Consider the following 19,064-nt stretch of genomic DNA (forward strand, 5'->3'; position numbering starts at 1 on the left):
CAAATCTGATTTTCAGGTAGAAGCTTCTTGTGAAGCAGACTTGAATAATTTCAAGCGAAAAATTGTTCCGGGGCCGGGCATCGATCCCGGGACCCTTCGCTTAGCGCACGAATGCTCTTCCAACTGAGCTACCCCAGGAACTATACACGACACCGTCGGTGTCGATGCTCGGCCCCGGAACAATTTTTCCCTTGAAATTATTCAAACCTGCTTCACAGGGAGCTACTACCTGAAAGCCAGATTTGCATAATATATTCGTTACTCGAAGTACGTTGACAGAAAGCCACAATATAAGTCACACAGAATTGTGTGCACTTAAAGTTGGGTTTCTGGCATCTTGTCAGCCCGAGTTATGTGGATATAAAGGGAAGAATTGTGACGGTGTCGTGTATAGTTCCTGGGGTAGCTCAGCCGGTGGAGCATTCGTGCGCTAAGCGAAGGGTCCCGGGATCGATGCCCGGCCCCGGAACAATTTTTCCCTTGAAATTATTCACAAATTAAAAGTAACAGCACAAATTGTCCATCGCTGTGGAGTAACGGTTAACCATTAGTACGTCTAACCGGGAAACGAGCGGGTCTGGGTTCAAATTCTGGTTAGTAAAAGTTACCTGGTTGTGGTTTCTTCCGAGGTTTTCCCTCAAGTTATTAAGAGCAAATGCTGGGTAACTTTCAGCGTTGGACCCTGGACTCATTTCGCTGGCATTATCACCTTCATTTCACTCAGACGCTAGATAGCCATCACAGTTGATATAGCATCGTAAAATAAACCAATTTTAAAAATAACACAAGTTAGAGAAAGAAAATTAGAAACGATGATATACGGATTGAAGCTGATGTTGCAACTAAAGTAGGAGTGTTTGACACGTTAAGAACGAAGATATAAATGCGCTTGCAATCGATTGGAGCTCTACACCGCTTTTTGTGACTATTACATGTTACTCAAGCGAAACAGAAGCTGAAAAATTCTAAAGCGTTAAACTGGGTTTAATTAGTAAACTCCTGGTTGAATGGCAGACAACTGTGGTGGGAAGGGGCGGGAAGAAAGACTGGCGCTGCGGAGCTTTGGAGGCGGAGTGGGCATCCATTCATTTTACGTGGAAATGGCTCACAACATTCCCATTACTGCATGGGTCCACATGCATTGCAGTTGCAATGCATCTTTTGACTCCAGGGATAGACAATTTCCCCAGTTACCAAGAACTGTACAGCTATTCTGTTTACTTTTTCAGTTCATTTTATGTTTAAGACATCGGCATTTAACACTGTTACAAATAATGAAATGTAATAATGAGATTCTACTGGTGAACAATCCTCCGCGCGCCCGCTTCCACTGCTTTGGGGTCTTGAGCAACTGAATCCGATAACCGCTGTGAACGGGTGTCAGGAAACCCTCAGTAAATCTACCTGCAGTTTGTCGCGTAACTTATTACTAGGCTTGTAATGTTGGGAACCGATTACAAATGTTGACTGGAGCAGGTACATAGGCCGGGGAAGTGAGCTAGTACGAGGACATTGACTTGGTTCTGCGATCGATTACGGGAATAAAAAGGTGCACATAAACAAATCTGGACTGCTCTAAAAGTAAATATAAGCTACATAGCATTGCAAAGATTTTATTTCCTGCAACGGTCTGCCTTACTTTACATAATGTTTTGTCATAACATAGTTTTAAATACGTTTATTGCAATGTTACATGGCATAGGAGTTTTCATTTGTATATTTTTGTATAAAATGTTTAAAGTGGGTGTTGTTTACTTTAGATAACAATATATCAGCAGCCACCTTCATCTGTCACAAATCCAGGAAAAATTTTGATTGTTTATTCGAAAGGGAATCGCGTGGTATTTCGTCTGTTTTGTTATTGAATACCAATTTGAGCTGTTCTGTATGTTTTCTTGTGCTACACTGTCTCTGTATATAATATCGCTTGTCACCTTGTATGTTTGTATTACATAATTTACATGTAATGTTCCTGTCGTTCACTTCAAAACACTCACCAAATTCCGCTGCAAAAGCATGCGCCTGAGAACCTTCAACCTTCGGCATTATTATTCAGCAGTATACTGTTTACGTATGCTACGGTAGTGACTGGCGAACGGAGTATTCAACAGGCACAGTGTTTATATATACTAGCGTACTGGCTGGTGAACGGATAGTGAACTTGAAACCACCGTAACGCACCTTATCGGTCCTCAACATTACAAGCCTAATTATTATTAATAAACACCCAAAATAAATCCTTAAAGAATCTACCGAAGTTAATACTAATAACACTTTTAAAAATAAAGACTAATACACACTTAAAAATAACACTTAAAAAGTAAAGTGGAAGTTATTTGCTTACCCATTTGGAACGTTGACATCAGGGAATCGCGCTTGAAATTATCTCCTTTCAGCACTAGCCGATTAATAATAATAATAATCATAATCATAATAATGGTTTAATTAACCTGGCAGAGTTAAGGTTATACGGCCTTCTCTAACACTCAACCAGGAGTAAAACTGCGTTAAAAACAGTAAAAATTTACAAAGTACACTACAATTTTACACACAAAACTGAATAAGATAATAGTAATAATAATAATAATAATAATAATAATAATAATATAATGTAAACAACGATTAAGTAGAAATCAGACTTAATATATAACATATAGAAATAAAGGAAAAAGCATAATAAAATGTGAACAGCAGATCAAAATAAATGATACATACAAGGTATAAAAATATAAGACAATTATTGATAATAATTCTGCACACACATATAATTCATACATGAATAATCTTTGGGGACTAGAATACCTGAATTGATCCATATTGACAAAGTTTTCATCGACTCTAGAAATGTCAAGAGTTCTTCAAAATGTTGGTAAATAATGCTTTTGCCTCATCTGGAAGCTCATTTCTTCTAGTTTTCAAAGATATATATAACTTGTACCTATTATCTCAATTATTTCATAATTATTTGAGCATTTATAATATTATAAGTGCACTATACTTTCTATACTTACACCATTGTCAGTGTCTGTTTTCTCCTATTACATATTTTCCGATATTTATTACCATTCCGACGGACAAAAAGTTGACTTCCAATATTGGCCAAAAGACTTCATTGAGGTACCATATTGAAGCTTAAACATGTATCTTGTAAACTAAAGTTATTTTTTCATTCGATTATAATATTATTTTATTCCATAAATATACAAATATATGAATATATTTTTCTAGACTGTTTATATAATGTGGCATATCTTTTGAATGGTTCAAAATAAATAAATATTTTTGGTATGTAATATTCTCCATATTTATGGGATCATTTTCGCGAAAGAAGGTTTACCCTGGGTCACTTTCTAATGGAGTTAGGTCGGTCCAAAATTTTATTGTTTTCATAAACATTTTTTTTGTGCCCTCTAATTCAATCTTAAAGTTTCAATTACATAAATTGCTTGGTTTACTCCCAAGAATCATGTCACCAAAGTTTCAAACACATTAAGGGAAAATATGGATTTTTGTCCTAAGAGTCGGTGAATGTCTTAATTACCACGCTGTGTTACACACATTTTATTGCGTCGCCTAAAGAACACGTGCTTATCTTGCAAGAGTACAACTCACACTGGCGCCTGACGCGACCTCCAGCGCGGTGGAGACGGGAGTCTTAGCAGCTGGTTTCGCCAACTAGCTGTAAGCCGTGAAAGCGCGGGCGCGCGAAGGATTGTTCACCCAGTATATGTGCTACCTACTTGTAAAATAACGAGCTTCACTTTGAATGCAGACCGTTGGAGTATAAGCTTTAAAACTATAGGCCTATTCTTTTGTAGATATTAGGCCTTCCCTAACAAAGGAACCCTTAAACTAGCAATGACTTATTCTTAAAGAGCGAACTCTGTTCGTTCTGTTAGTTTACCTACTGTTGATTTATACAGCATTAGAAGAAGACGATTTCTTAGATTACATTTTTCATCGTTGCCTGCAAAAAAATTGTAGGATATATATATATATATATATATATATATATATATATATATATATATATATATACCGTGTCTCACTTAAAGGGATCGAGAAATAAGTGATCATTTCAAGTGTAAATAATGTTTCATTAACATAACTTTTTGCATAACTTGATGTAAAAATTCTCAGAGTTTAGGAGAAAGCTCAATGCAACTCGATGTGTAGGCCTGAGTTCCTCTGCAGATATCTAAATGGTATTCAACCTCCCGCCAAGTGTTCTATAGCATTTGTGGAGTCACTAGTGCAGCTGCCTTTGTTATGCGTTGTCTTAGTTCCTCCAAAGTGTTAGCTCTTTCTTTTTGGTGCACAGCATCCTTCACAAATCCTCAGAAAAAAAAAATCTAAGGGAATCAGATCGGGTGACCTGGTTGGCCAGGCAATGGGTCCTCGTATTCCGATTCACCTGTCCATGTACGAAGAACACGGCGTTGCACTCGCTTAGCAGATTTTTCTTCTGCTAGCTATAGAACACACTGAATTTTCTGTTGTGGTGTCCACATGCTGACCATGGCGTGTTCTACAAAATGGTCCCAGACTTGTTTTAGCAACGAACAAACGAAAGTTACGCATGCAGCTGTTTTCAAAGTGTGTTGCGTAAACTTGGACAGTTTCTCTATCTTGTCAGATGTAAATCTCAACGATATCTTTATCTGGTTTTAAGTGGTGAGCAATTATTTCTCTATCCCTCTAAGCGGGACACGGTGTATGTATAATTTTCTATTCTGCTCTATTTTATTGGGTTATTTTACGACGCTTTATCAACATCTCAGGTTATTTAGCGTCTGAATGAAATGAAGGTGATAATGCCGGTGAAATGAGTCCGGGGTCCAGCGCCGAAAGTTCTGCTCTATTTTCGCAACAGCTGGGATTACGTTAACTTAATAAAGTAAATCCTACAAATATAAGGTTTAAAATATTATTATCTCCATACGTTTTGACGTGTGACATCTATATTGGACCTACACCAATAGAAAATAAATAATGGATTCTGTGGAACGGAAATTCGACTTCTGGTGGCATGGAAACTCCGACGTTGTATCCGATAAAATGACAATGTGAGTCATTCCATTCATATGTAACAAAGGGACTCCGCATGTATACACAATTTACTTGAAAGAGTTCATTATAATAATTCATGAGTGGTTTCAGTGTACAAAAAAATGTTATTCTGTTGTGCTTTGACATGAACACGAAACAGACGCGTGCACAATACATACGTAATTATAGAAAGTTAATACCCGCTTGGCGTTACTCAAATGCAGCTGAATGATAACAATAGTAATATTTACGGAACATTTGCTGATACAAACGCTTCACTAATAATTTACTTCATGTATGATTCGTTACTGAAAATGGATGAGAATATAGTTCAGTTAGGTCAGCGCCGGGCATGAGAGCGGCTCCGTATAGTTGGCCAGAGCTTCTCTCGCTCCGCAAGGCACTTCGATTCCAAGCCGGAGCAGAACGCTCACGCAGTGGCGGACTCACATTACAGTTCATTTCCCTGCATTAATATAACAAGAGCCACGGTTGTTCTATTCATTCAGTCTGTCAGAACATAATAGTTTATAAGGATATTACATCAATCCATTGTATAGTGCAGACTTTATAACACTCTTATTAATTTAATGAAATAAACTTCGCTCTACACACATATACACACACGCACGCACACACACAAATCATTAGGCTTATTTACACAATCTATATGCACAGTGCTTTAACAATTACATAATGGTATTAATAATATAAACATATGTAATAAAGGATTTCAAACAGAAACACAAAAAGAAAATTAATAATAAACATTTTCTTACACATGTCTTTTACAGGAATAAACTATTGTAACAAAATCGTACTTCTATCAATCTGAAATCAATAAATATTTTCTATTGAAAGAAAACTTTTTGAAACTCAATAACCAAAATAACTATGTACTTGTTTTCCGAGACTTGTGAGACCGTTTCATTTGCAGAAGTCGTTCAATGTTTGGAACATATGAATTAGCCATGTTCAATCTCAAAATATAATTTGAGTTTTCGTCTGACATACAGCTTCAGGCGGATGCATCTTCGAAGTTCACCATCCTACTGCAGAGTCATCCACTGCAATGACAGCGAGTGACGTACAGTATGCAAGCGTCACACCGCTCGGGAGAATTGCTCTTCAAAGTAAACAGCGCTCATTTCTCAGAATCATGTAATGTGCCCAGCCCTGAGCTAGGTGGTATAACAGCATATTATGCCATGATCGGGGCCTTTTTTGTGAAACGTTTACAAATTTCTCGTGAAAAATAAATTAAATATCGATTTTGTTCTTAGAAATGTGAGAGTAATTTCGTGAACATTTTCTGATTACTATTTTTCACCATGGAACGTAGTGATCGCCAAACATAGCATCGCGATGCCCCTGCCTCTACTCAAGCCAAATGTACGGAACAACTATACAAATTGTTACATACATATAGACTGACATTGATACAATATTGTTCTTTACATATTTACATCATTTACACCTATAAAATATAACTGAGGGTGTAACATTTACTGAAATGATGCAAAACCCAACCAGTTATTATTTATTGAAGAGTTAACAATCCATTGTCGAAGTAAATTACCTTTTATGTACACCAGCCATATCATTCCGTGAGAAATTTAATAACATTTACTGGATTGGATGAGGTGGACTTCAGTCATGAAAGTGAAACATTTTGGGGTTATATAAGTAGATGTAGAGAATAACTTGAAATAAATTGAAATTGAAATTGAAAGTCATGGCCTTCACAATCACCAAACTTCATAATTCTAGATTTTCTCTATGGGGACATTATAAATTGTGTCTATATTTGTCATTTTAAAATAATATTGTTTTTCACTATTTGACCGGTGACTTTTTTCACATCGTACATATATGAACATATTATATAGTCACTAGAAGTTGGCTTCGGTGCTGCGCTCTAGCGTGATTTGGAGTCTCTCTTGGCCTCATTATCTGCAAAGTTTTCCTTTGTGTTTCTCTAACTGTAAGGTAATGTCACGTACACCCAGAGCTAACTTCGAACTCAGCCAAAATATCTTATCACTAGAGGCGATAATTCCATGCAAATGCATGATTTTATAGGAACATAGGACATAGCTCAAAATTAGTACTTATCCATTTCATTAATTTCGGGTTCCAAATATGTGTATTTTTTCGTGCATATTTGCATGTTTTTGCCTTTTTGGGGGATAAAAATAATGCATAATTCATATTTAACCAATTCTTAGCTTTTGAAATGCATGTTTTAATGATTTTGAGTGGACACCTCAGTTTCTCGATTTTTATGCTCCTTATTTTAGGTTCAGGAATCAGGAGTGCAGAAGGAAAAGAAAGAAAGAACTAAATAACAGAAAAGGGTTTATTCAAGTTTGCACCCATAACTTCTTGTCATTCTCTGCCCACAAAACATATTGACTGACAAGCGCAGAAACCTCACAGAAACAATTTTATAAATGTTGTTAGTTGTTAACTGCGCAAAAAAAAGTGAAGTGCAATAAGAAATTTGGAACAAAAATGAAAGTGCATATGTTAATGTATTTTTCACTTGATCGTGCATGTTTCATAGTTTGATAGTGCATGAATGCATGCATATTTTGGGATTTTATAGTGCACGAAATTCTCGTCTCTACTTATCACCACTTGCATTGAGGTAGTTGATAACCATGTAATTAATACAGCGTGGCTAAATACGCAATATAAAAACATGTTCAGTATAATACATACGTACATTTATATATATAATTTGAAATGGTAATGGAAATTACGGGAAAACGGCTGAACGGATTTTAATAAATGGCCCCTCATTTTGAAGCTTGGAACCCAAAGTTTTTCGGAAAAATAGTAGTTTTCAGTGAAATGTCAATTTTCCTACATAATTTTCGTATTTTCCAAAACCCATCTGTCGTCAGTTTTGAGAACTAGCTAATTGCATTCAGGAGAAGCGAAGCGAGCATCAAGTCGGCCGTGTTGCATTTCAGAATAAAACAAAACACACACAACAGTAAACAATATTACACGAAGGCCATGATCTGCAAGAATGCTGACATATTTAGAGCTCAAATTAAATTGGTTATTAAAAACTTAACTTACTAAAAATAATTTACAGGTTCCATTCTGTGGTGTGTAATTTTCTGGGTACAGCTGTGTATTGGATATTAAAAACTACAAAACTTGAGGTGGTTTGATGACATTATTACTATTAGAAATGAAATATTATTGTAGTTAATGCCGTGATGTGACTATTTTTCATTAATTATACATATTAATGCTATATTGATGTCATGAAAGTGAAACATTTTGGGGTTATATAAGTAGATGTAGAGAATAACTTAAATTAGATTTTGATTTCTATATTTTACTGAGTGGCGGCTATATAGTATATATAGTATATGTTACTGAAAGCTATAAAACTTGCATAAGATAATAATTTTATTAAGAATCAAATATTTTTATAGTTATTAATCAAGTGGGGTTAGGTCGTTTTTATATATTTAATGGCGGTGTGGTGTAGATATTTATATGCGTGGTTCTCTTCAGTATTGGCTCGAGAGAGAGTATCTTTCATTATTATGGAAGCAAATAACTTTCAGAATGTCTGGTATTCTTCATTGAAAATAAATCTGAAAAATGTTTATTTGAACGTCTAATGAACTTAGTTTGCAGCATTTGCTGCACAAACCACTAGTAATAATATATTTGCATGTCCATGCATTTTAGTTCCTTTTTATAAACTGTCTAAAACATTGTGAGCAAATAAAATTTGTTTCATAGAAATGGCTTTAAAAGCAATGGCAGTGAGAACGTTGTTTTTTTCTTGTTTTGTTTAACCTATTGCGTATCTGTATGCTACAAATTCCAGTATGTAATTAATTAAAAGTGACAACATTTGTAAGTGTTATGGTTTCATTCACAAATAACAACAAACAAACAAAGACTGGTGCGCCACACAGTGAAACAAATGCGTGCTGGGAAGCGATAAGGCAGAACAGTAGTCCGAGAGTCAGTACTGAAACTAGAAAAGCGGTGGCGGCTTTGGATTTATTAATGGCGATGTTCATTTGTCAGGCATGAATTGTGCTGTGTTCGGAAAGTTTGCAGAATGATTGCCGAAGTTGCAGTCAGAAGAAGAAAGAAAACTTTTCATGGAGCATTGTAAGTGCAGGTTGGTCGTCGGATATAAGGAAAGTGTCAACCAAGAAATGGCTGCTCGAGTTTTCCATATTGCCGCGGATGCGGAGAGCGGGTGATGTATGTGGCAGCCAATAGACTCCAGCCAGCGGAGGAAGAGCCTCACAATCCACTTTAAATTCAGCCTCTGAGCCATCTCTCTTCTTAACGCCTTGCAAGCTTCCCCCCCCCCCCTTTCCAACACACCGTAACTTCAATCAAGGAAATGTTCGTACGACTTATTTTGAAGTTACACAGTGGTCAAGATGATCTTCTCTTTCTTACGAGGGAACTTTTCAAAATTGTCTACCGAAATCCCCCTTGAAACTGATGCTGTGAAACAGCTTGCATGCCAAAAATTACTGTAAATAGTAACTGTAAGACATAAAGTAGTTTAAGAAAATAGATCCATCGTAAGACTTCATTGTTGTAGGCCGTTGGTCAGGTTGTTGGAGCACACGTGGAGACACGACTCTCTTTGATACATTTCTCATCAGATAGACCTGTAGACCAAAGTTAAACAATGAGTGGAGTCAATAAAGGTAGTAGGGAAATGCTGTTTTTAAAGGTCACATTCTGGAATTATATATTCTAAACAACATTCATTTATTTACACACACAATGGCACAAACTAGACCTATCAACGGTTCCAGAATAACATACCTCTAAACATAGATACTAGCTATGCTTGTGACGTCAAACTGCTATACCACACCGCAGCAAATCCATTTTTGCTTTAGTTAAACACGTTACATTCACTATATAATTCACGTCCAAATCGCGGGGGGGGGGGGAAACCGTTCTTTTTTCCATAATAAAGTTTTAAGTAGCTACGAACTTACACAATGCAAGTCAACGGGCGACAGTGTGACGTCATCAGCAGTGGTGGACAAAATTTCTTTGCTGAGTTGCGGTTTTCAGTACTATCATCAGCTTACCGTTGTCTACAATATGTGAAAAAAAAAAAGTATTTTTTTTTTTGTTCAGTACCCGTTTAAGTAAATACATTCCAGTGATAAAGCTTTTCTGCATGCACTACAATTTATTAGTGTATACTGCATTTTCATAGAAGTACTGGTACAATTAGCACTTCCTGAGTTTAATCAATACTTAAAATACGTGAATAGAAGTAAGTACAGAGAGGTCCATAAAATATATAATATATAGCCTACATGGAATTGGAATGGAATGGAATTTAACTGAAGGGGAGCACGGATGGCCCAGCACTGCGACCTGTTGAGATCTGTTGCGCTAACCTTCGATATGGAATGAGTTGCATGCCACACATCCCCTACGCGCACCGCCCTAACCACATGATTCCCTTAATGACCGGTCCCTACAGCTGACAGAATCCATATACCATTCCTGTTTCGGCAAATTCTCCCAAGGCCCCCCTGTCGGTCCGAGGCGAAACTCCTCCCCCGAAAAGGTCCGCCTCGGGTGCCATTGCAGAAGCCATCTAACATCGCAGAAACTACATTCCACGGAGGCCGGTTGAGACAGTCAGCAGCTTCGGGAGGCCGCGTGTAGAGTGATCTGAAAAACCAGAAACGGGATGATGGGGGAGGAAAGGAAGTGGATAAGATGAGTGGGGTTCCAATCGCCTGATAAAGTTACCTGATATACATCCATAGGATTGAGGGAAAAACCCCGAGAAAACCTCACCCAGGCAACTCGTCCTGACCGGGAATCGAACCCGAGACCCTCAGTCACAACGGTGTACTATAGGCTACATACTTCAAGGTGCAAAATATCTCAGTAAAATATTTATTACTAAATTGATACATGTTTATTAACTACTGTCACAACAAGTGCACGAAGTGCTCTCCATTAGTATCCAGACACTTCTGAGTTCGATAAACTATTCCGTGTGCAACATTAATCAATGTGTCCATTCTGATGATTGCGCACTCCACTTCAATTTCTCCATTTAGATCTACTAATATAGCCTAGCTGGTTTTCTGTGCTACATCACATCCTTTAGGGTTCCTTATAAGTAAGTGAAAGTTAAGTGGAGTTAAATCGGGTGAACGTGGAGGGTACTCAACAGCACCTCTTCGTTCCATCCATTGACCTGGTATGATCTTAGTGAAAGTACGGTAGTGCGTCATTCTGTTTAAAATAAAATCGTTCATTCCTATAGAGTGCAGAAATGGCAGGAAAAGTGGATTTACGAAGCTTGTTGAGGTAACTCTTCCTTAAAAAAGAATAATCCAATTACATCCTTGGATGACAGTCCACAACCAGACATTGTTTAGTCAACTGTCCGAAGACAGGTATGAACCTCACAAGTCATACCACTTACGAAGCAACTAGGCCAGGAGATAATGGGATAGGGTGGTCAGTTCCTTTCCCCATCCATTGCATACATCGTCGACTAACTGCTTATTACACTAATCAGACTTCAGATGCATATAAACAATTCAGGCACTGAGATCAAAAACGGGACTAGTCATGCTGATGTCATTTTGAGAAAAAACAACAAAAAAAAAAAAAAAGAAAAATGTTACCAATTACACTCCATATGCTTTACCTCCTTGTTTTTGGTATTGTTACCTTGTCCATAATCACATTTACTTTGTTTGAAAACTGCTTACATGTCTCCTTTTGATCTAAAGGAACATATTTTCGTAAAAAATAGTAAATAAATTAAAACTGTTAATAATTTTCTGGTATTAGGCCTATATATTATTACATAAACGTTAAAGGTATGCATTTATACAGTATTTATAAAGAAATTGATACCTCAGTAACACACTATTCAATTGGGTCATCTTCACTGTCCAAAAACTCACTCCTAGATTCTTGGATGCTGGGTAATTTTATGATGAAGGATGGGTGGAGAGGAGAAAAATTCTCTCAGGCATCGGGACTCGAACCCGGGTTTTCAGCTGTACGTGCTGTTACTAAGCCACACCGGATTCCAATTCCGATGCCGGATTGAATCCTCTCAGTTTAAGTTCTGCCTCTTAGTTTTCCTTTAGTGGCCAACCCTCATGCACTGTGTCATAGATGTGTGACAGTGGAGAGAATTTTTCTCCTCTCCACCCATCTTTCATCATATGGTAATGTAAAATTTCTGCACGGAAATATCATAGGGACTTCGGTACATCACTATAACCGGGTAATTTTCTTTAACACTAAATCTCGAAGCGCGTTAAACACTTTGTTAGAAGATGAGGATTGATTAGTAATTTGACAAGACTCATTTTTCAACTTAAAGCTAGATGTCTACGATTTTCCACGCAGTGACAACTTCCATTTTTACATTAATCGATTAATTTTTTTATTTTAGTGGGTTATTTTACGAAGCTTTATCAACATCTTAGGTTATTTAGCGTCTGAATGAAATGAAAGTGATAGTGCCGATGAAATGAGTCCGGGGTCCAACACCGAAAGTTGCTCAGCATTTGCTCATTTTTGGTTGAGGGAAAACCCCGGAAAAAACCTCAACCGGGTAACTTGCCCCTACCGGGAACCGAACCAAGGCCACATGGTTTCGCGGCCAGACGTGCTAATTAATCAATGAAGAGTGGCTCATATAATAAAGGAGCACTCTTAACTCATATACCCCAAAATTGATGACAAGTCCCGTTTTCGATCTCAGCACTTCAGTTGTTCTTCCTCTGACACATATTGTCAAGTGAGATGCACTTCCTGATAACACTGAACAACCAATTTTTACTTTTTGTCTTTTCCGGGGAAAATGAATTGAATTTTTATTAAGAAACGTCTTTTTTTTTTCAGTTTTTCACTGCCACTAGTAAAATTACAGCACACTAGGGATTCAAAATGACTCATAATACTTGAAAAATGTGTATTGGATCCAAAAATGATGTTAGGTAGTTTAAAATACATCAACAATAAAAATATTTTATGCGTATAATGAGAAAAATCTCGGGATTTGAACTTACATTTAAAAGAATTGTATTCATGACTTCTGTTTATAACTAGACTCTGGACTGTATTTTACAAGAAACCAACAATAGTCTGCAAGCATGCTGGATGATCATCTTCCTTTATATCGCCTTTCCATTTCAAATATTAATTGACGAAATCTTTCCCCATGCTTGTAGCTTACTGCTCCAAGATTAGGAGGAAAGAAATCCAAATGAGAATGTAAAAGGTGTATTTTGAGAGACATATTACATCCCATTTTCTCAAATCCACTTGACATGGTTTCCACAACAAGTTCTATGTAGTTGTCTGTCCTAGAATTTCCAAGGAAATTTAAGCAAACATCTTTGAAAGTGCATCATGTCATTTTTTCTGTAACAGAAAGTTTTTCCTCAAGTAAGGACTCAGCTATAACTTTGTAAATTTATGGACCTATGAAAATGCCATCTTTTAATTTGCCTTCACTTAAACTGGTAAACTTTCTTTTCAAATACTGAAAACCACATCCTTGTTTGTTCATTGGGTAGACCTCACTTTGAACTAATATATCTTAATTTACGGCATGGCGCGTCCTCAGGTTGCGGATAGAGGAGACGGCCTCCAGATATGGAGGGTAGCTGCGAATATATTGAATAAGCAGTCGTGGACAGCCGATAAGGGGTGGTCCTCCAGCTTGGGGGTTGGGCAAAGGGCTGACAACCCATCACCGTAAAAAAAACAGCTTGTTACGAAACCTAACAATAAGTGGACAGGGCATGTAGCACGTATGGGCGAATCCAGAAATGCATATAGAGTGTTAGTTGAGAGGCCGGCGGGAAAAAGACCTTTGGGGAGGCCGAGACGTAGAAGGGAAGATAATATTAAAATGGATTTGAGAGAGGTAGGATATGATGGTAGAGACTGGATTAATCTTGCTCAGAATAGGGATCAATGGCGGGCTTATGTGAGGGCGGCAATGAACCTCCGGGTTCCTTAAAAGCCAGTAAGTAAGTAAGTAAGTATATCTTAATTTATAATACATATCTTATTACGTGATACGAAGAAAAGAGATCCATTTTCAGATTCAGAGCACACAAAATAATAAGGGACACATTGTTTTAAGTCGGAGCAAAATTCTTGTTGTTCAGTGTAATAGATGTACATACCAGCCAGAACCTCAATCAGAGGTAACCAAACTTTGAGTCTCAGTAAATTCACTCCTTGTCTACATGGAAGTGTGAAATTTCTGGAGCTCAGTACACATAATAATGGTGATTCACTCTACCATTCAGCTTAAATTGAAGACTTGAATTCTAAAACATGCTAACTCCTGGTGTTTTCTGAATTCTATATGTACTAATTACTCGTACATTGACATAGAATGGCTTAGAATTCAGATCGTCTCTCATGAGATCAGTGAACTTGACAAAGAACAAGTATTTGACGGTTTTTAACATACGACATCATACCCTGAGACATAACAATGTGCTTAACTCAATTTTCCAATTTTTGGAGTTAGCATGTTTTAGAATTCACGTCCTTAACCCTGGAGCGGGAGCGTATTTTTTCTTACACGAGATGGCGCGTTGTGTACTTCATTGTATACATTTATAGATAGATAGATAGATAGATAGATAGATAGATAGATAGATAGATAGATAGATAGATAGATAGATAGATAGATAGATAGATAGATAGATAGATAGATAGATAGATAGATAGATAGATAGATAGATAGATAGATAGATAGATAGATAGATAGATAGATAGATAGATAGATAGATAGATAGATAGATAGATAGATAGATAGATAGATAGATAGATAGATAGATAGATAGATAGATAGATAGATAGATAGATAGATAGATAGATAGATAGATAGATAGATAGATAGATAGATAGATAGATAGATAGATAGATAGATAGATAGATAGATAGATAGATAGATAGATAGATAGATAGATAGATAGATAGATAGATAGATAGATAGATAGATAGATAGATAGATAGATAGATAGATAGATAGATAGATAGATAGATAGATAGATAGATAGATAGATAGATAGATAGATAGATAGATAGATAGATAGATAGATAGATAGATAGATAGATAGATAGATAGATAGATAGATAGATAGATAGATAGATAGATAGATAGATAGATAGATAGATAGATAGATAGATAGATAGATAGATAGATAGATAGATAGATAGATAGATAGATAGATAGATAGATAGATAGATAGATAGATAGATAGATAGATAGATAGATAGATAGATAGATAGATAGATAGATAGATAGATAGATAGATAGATAGATAGATAGATAGATAGATAGATAGATAGATAGATAGATAGATAGATAGATAGATAGATAGATAGATAGATAGATAGATAGATAGATAGATAGATAGATAGATAGATAGATAGATAGATAGATAGATAGATAGATAGATAGATAGATAGATAGATAGATAGATAGATAGATAGATAGATAGATAGATAGATAGATAGATAGATAGATAGATAGATAGATAGATAGATAGATAGATAGATAGATAGATAGATAGATAGATAGATAGATAGATAGATAGATAGATAGATAGATAGATAGATAGATAGATAGATAGATAGATAGATAGATAGATAGATAGATAGATAGATAGATAGATAGATAGATAGATAGATAGATAGATAGATAGATAGATAGATAGATAGATAGATAGATAGATAGATAGATAGATAGATAGATAGATAGATAGATAGATAGATAGATAGATAGATAGATAGATAGATAGATAGATAGATAGATAGATAGATAGATAGATAGATAGATAGATAGATAGATAGATAGATAGATAGATAGATAGATAGATAGATAGATAGATAGATAGATAGATAGATAGATAGATAGATAGATAGATAGATAGATAGATAGATAGATAGATAGATAGATAGATAGATAGATAGATAGATAGATAGATAGATAGATAGATAGATAGATAGATAGATAGATAGATAGATAGATAGATAGATAGATAGATAGATAGATAGATAGATAGATAGATAGATAGATAGATAGATAGATAGATAGATAGATAGATAGATAGATAGATAGATAGATAGATAGATAGATAGATAGATAGATAGATAGATAGATAGATAGATAGATAGATAGATAGATAGATAGATAGATAGATAGACAGACAGACAGACAGACAGATTTATTGATGTATAATAAATTATACAAATTCATGTACACAAGATCCTTCGCACGAGCCCGTGCGCCCATTCGTGCTATAACTATGCACAGTTTGAATCTTCAAAACGAAAATAATACCTACTAATGATAAAATAGTAAAACAACAGTTATTATTACTACCGTTATCATTAATTATCACAATTACAACTAATCTAACTTCAAACCAAATTTCACAAAAATAATAAAAATAAAAAAAATATAAGATATGAAAAGAGAGAGAGAAAAAAACAACACAATGAAACATATATATATATATATATATATACATATATAAACCAATTCCTTATTGAGACTGGACGAAATAATCTAACCAATAAATATAAAGGTAATACATAAAAAACATACACACGCGATAAAATACTAATAGAAAAAAAAGACACAATAAATACAAAAAGAACATTATTCCCTAATTACTTCATCATTACAACACTAATTAATAACTCTTTCCCTTATTTCCTCGGCTCTCTCACCCTCGGCCAGTTCCACCCTCAACTGTCGAACTTTTGCCATAAATTTCCCCACACTGTCACAAAATTTAACGTTATTTAACATATTGTATGTTGCCAAGTGCCCCCTGCTAGATGTAATGAAGGACTCTGGCAGGAATCGTTTCCTCAGAGCTTCTGTGGCTTCACACTCCGACAAAATGTGGTATGATATCTCGCCTTTACTACAAAGAGGACATATTCTCGCCCCTCTTCGTTAACGGTTTTAAGTGCCCTCCAGACTCCTAGATGAAACCAGATTAAACCCAGTCTACCTTCTCTGCTACTTCCATAGAGATATAATTCGGCCCCCCAATTTGTTTTGATCATCGATTGGATCTCCAGAGCAACCTTATCCCTACATTCCCCTTCTGTTATTTGCCTGTCTACATCCTTAAGGCGTTTCTTGACTTTCCGCCAGACATTTCGCTTATTCCTGCAATCTTCCCCGATTATAAATCCCATGCCTATTTCCTCCAACCCTCTACGTAATCTACCTGCCCAGGTTACCTGGTCTCTCCTCTCGAGCTGCTCCCTATAACAGACCGCTCTAATAAGAGACTGATCTCCATGCACAATCCTCAAGTAGTACTTTAAAACTTTTATCTTGCATTCTATTGAGTCTCGATGGCGTCCGAATTCTCTTAGGATTCCGCTGTTAGCCGTTCCCCTCCCCATCCCCGCTATACGTTTTAAAAAGTCGCTTTGTACCTGGTTAAGTTTTTCCGTTCTTCCCCAACCCCAAATTTCTGCCCCATACGTAATTATAGATCTAACTACCACGTTATATACTTTATCTAATAAATTTAGTGAGACTTCCGGGATTTTGTTACGTATCTTCAGCGTTTCCATAGAAATCATTGTTTTCTGGAATATAGTTTGTCAAAAATTACACCTTTCTTGTCTCGTGGTCTTGCTATCAAAATTGATGCAGTGTAAAAGAAATAGAAATCTCTTTTACCTTATAACCGCTCTCGTTATTTATATTCCAGAACCATCCGTTGTCCAGAGTTCGGTCACATTTGTGTGGTTTGCTTTCTTGGTTCTAATTAGATCTTAAAGCAATCCGCAACGCCACTATCTCATATCTTGTTGTTTCTTTTGCGTTTCTATCTCTGGAATATTCTACGCATTCTTATATTGAGTGTATAAATTTATACACCTTACAATTCCATCGATCACTTCAATGATAATAAGTTTAGTGAACGCCTCAATATCACTTTTAAAATTTCTGGCAGCATACTTAGTTCAAGGGACTTTTTATTATGTTTTCTTCTTTTGTTTTAGAAGTAACTGTGGAACAAATTGTAATCCATTTCCAATTTCCGTCTTTTCCGGCAAAATGATCGATAGCAGTAGATCTCCTGGCTTCATTACGTGCATCAAGCTCATTATATTCTTGTTCAGATTATGGTTCCTTTCAATAATAATAATCTCATTTGTCTCTTTCGACTCATCATCATTTTTGTTATCAGGCACTTTCTCAATTCTAAATCCTTAGGATCTATTCATAGACATTTCGCTAGCACGCGCTAAGAGCATGGTAAACTAGCCCCGGCTATCGACTGGTTACTTGTACAGAATTCATATCATATCTTATTGCTAACACTGGTTTATGAATACGAAAAACGTTACTTCGCTGAACATCCACCGCAAGCCCGCGCTAAGAATGTCCATGAATACGGCCCTTATTGACTAGCCAGTTTAGTTTGCTGTCCATTAGATGTCCTACCCTATTTATAGCATTCATTGATGTCAGATGTCGAAGTCAACACTAGGAATTATGTACATTGTACTAAATCGCAATGCTTTACGAATAACAAGGAAATTCAATATTATTTGCATGACCAGGCGCGCTGTATACACAGCAGTGACAATGCTATAGTTTAATTCAGTTTTCTACTCCTCGCTTGCAGACCGAATAACACAACTTTTAACTGCGTAAGCTGAAGCAATCTGAAACTCACAACAATTAAAAGCAAAGTAAAATGGACAAATTATATTAATTCAATGTTGTGTAGTACTTTTTACAGAGGCGCGCTCGCTCGAGGGTTAATTGTGCTTTCAGCGTATTCCGAATCTCACCGGACCGGTGGACAACAATGACGTCACGGTGCAGCGAAATGGGAACAAAACTGCTGGAAGGATCGATGGCTGTCATGGCGACTGTATAAGTTGTTGTCTGTGCTACGCTAGCAACATTTTGCGAAATTTCCGTACTGCCA

At 36.2% G+C, this 19,064-nt stretch overlaps 1 protein-coding gene across 1 annotated transcript in view; it reads left to right on the forward strand.

The window, feature by feature from the left end:
* LOC138702246 (spondin-1-like) overlaps nucleotides 1–19,064 on the forward strand; it is a 221,765-nt gene that overhangs the window by 61,928 nt on the left and 140,773 nt on the right. The window lies entirely within an intron of this gene.

The sequence above is a fragment of the Periplaneta americana genome, chromosome 6 (genome assembly GCF_040183065.1).
Source record: "Periplaneta americana isolate PAMFEO1 chromosome 6, P.americana_PAMFEO1_priV1, whole genome shotgun sequence".
NCBI classification, from domain to species: Eukaryota; Metazoa; Arthropoda; class Insecta; order Blattodea; family Blattidae; genus Periplaneta; species Periplaneta americana.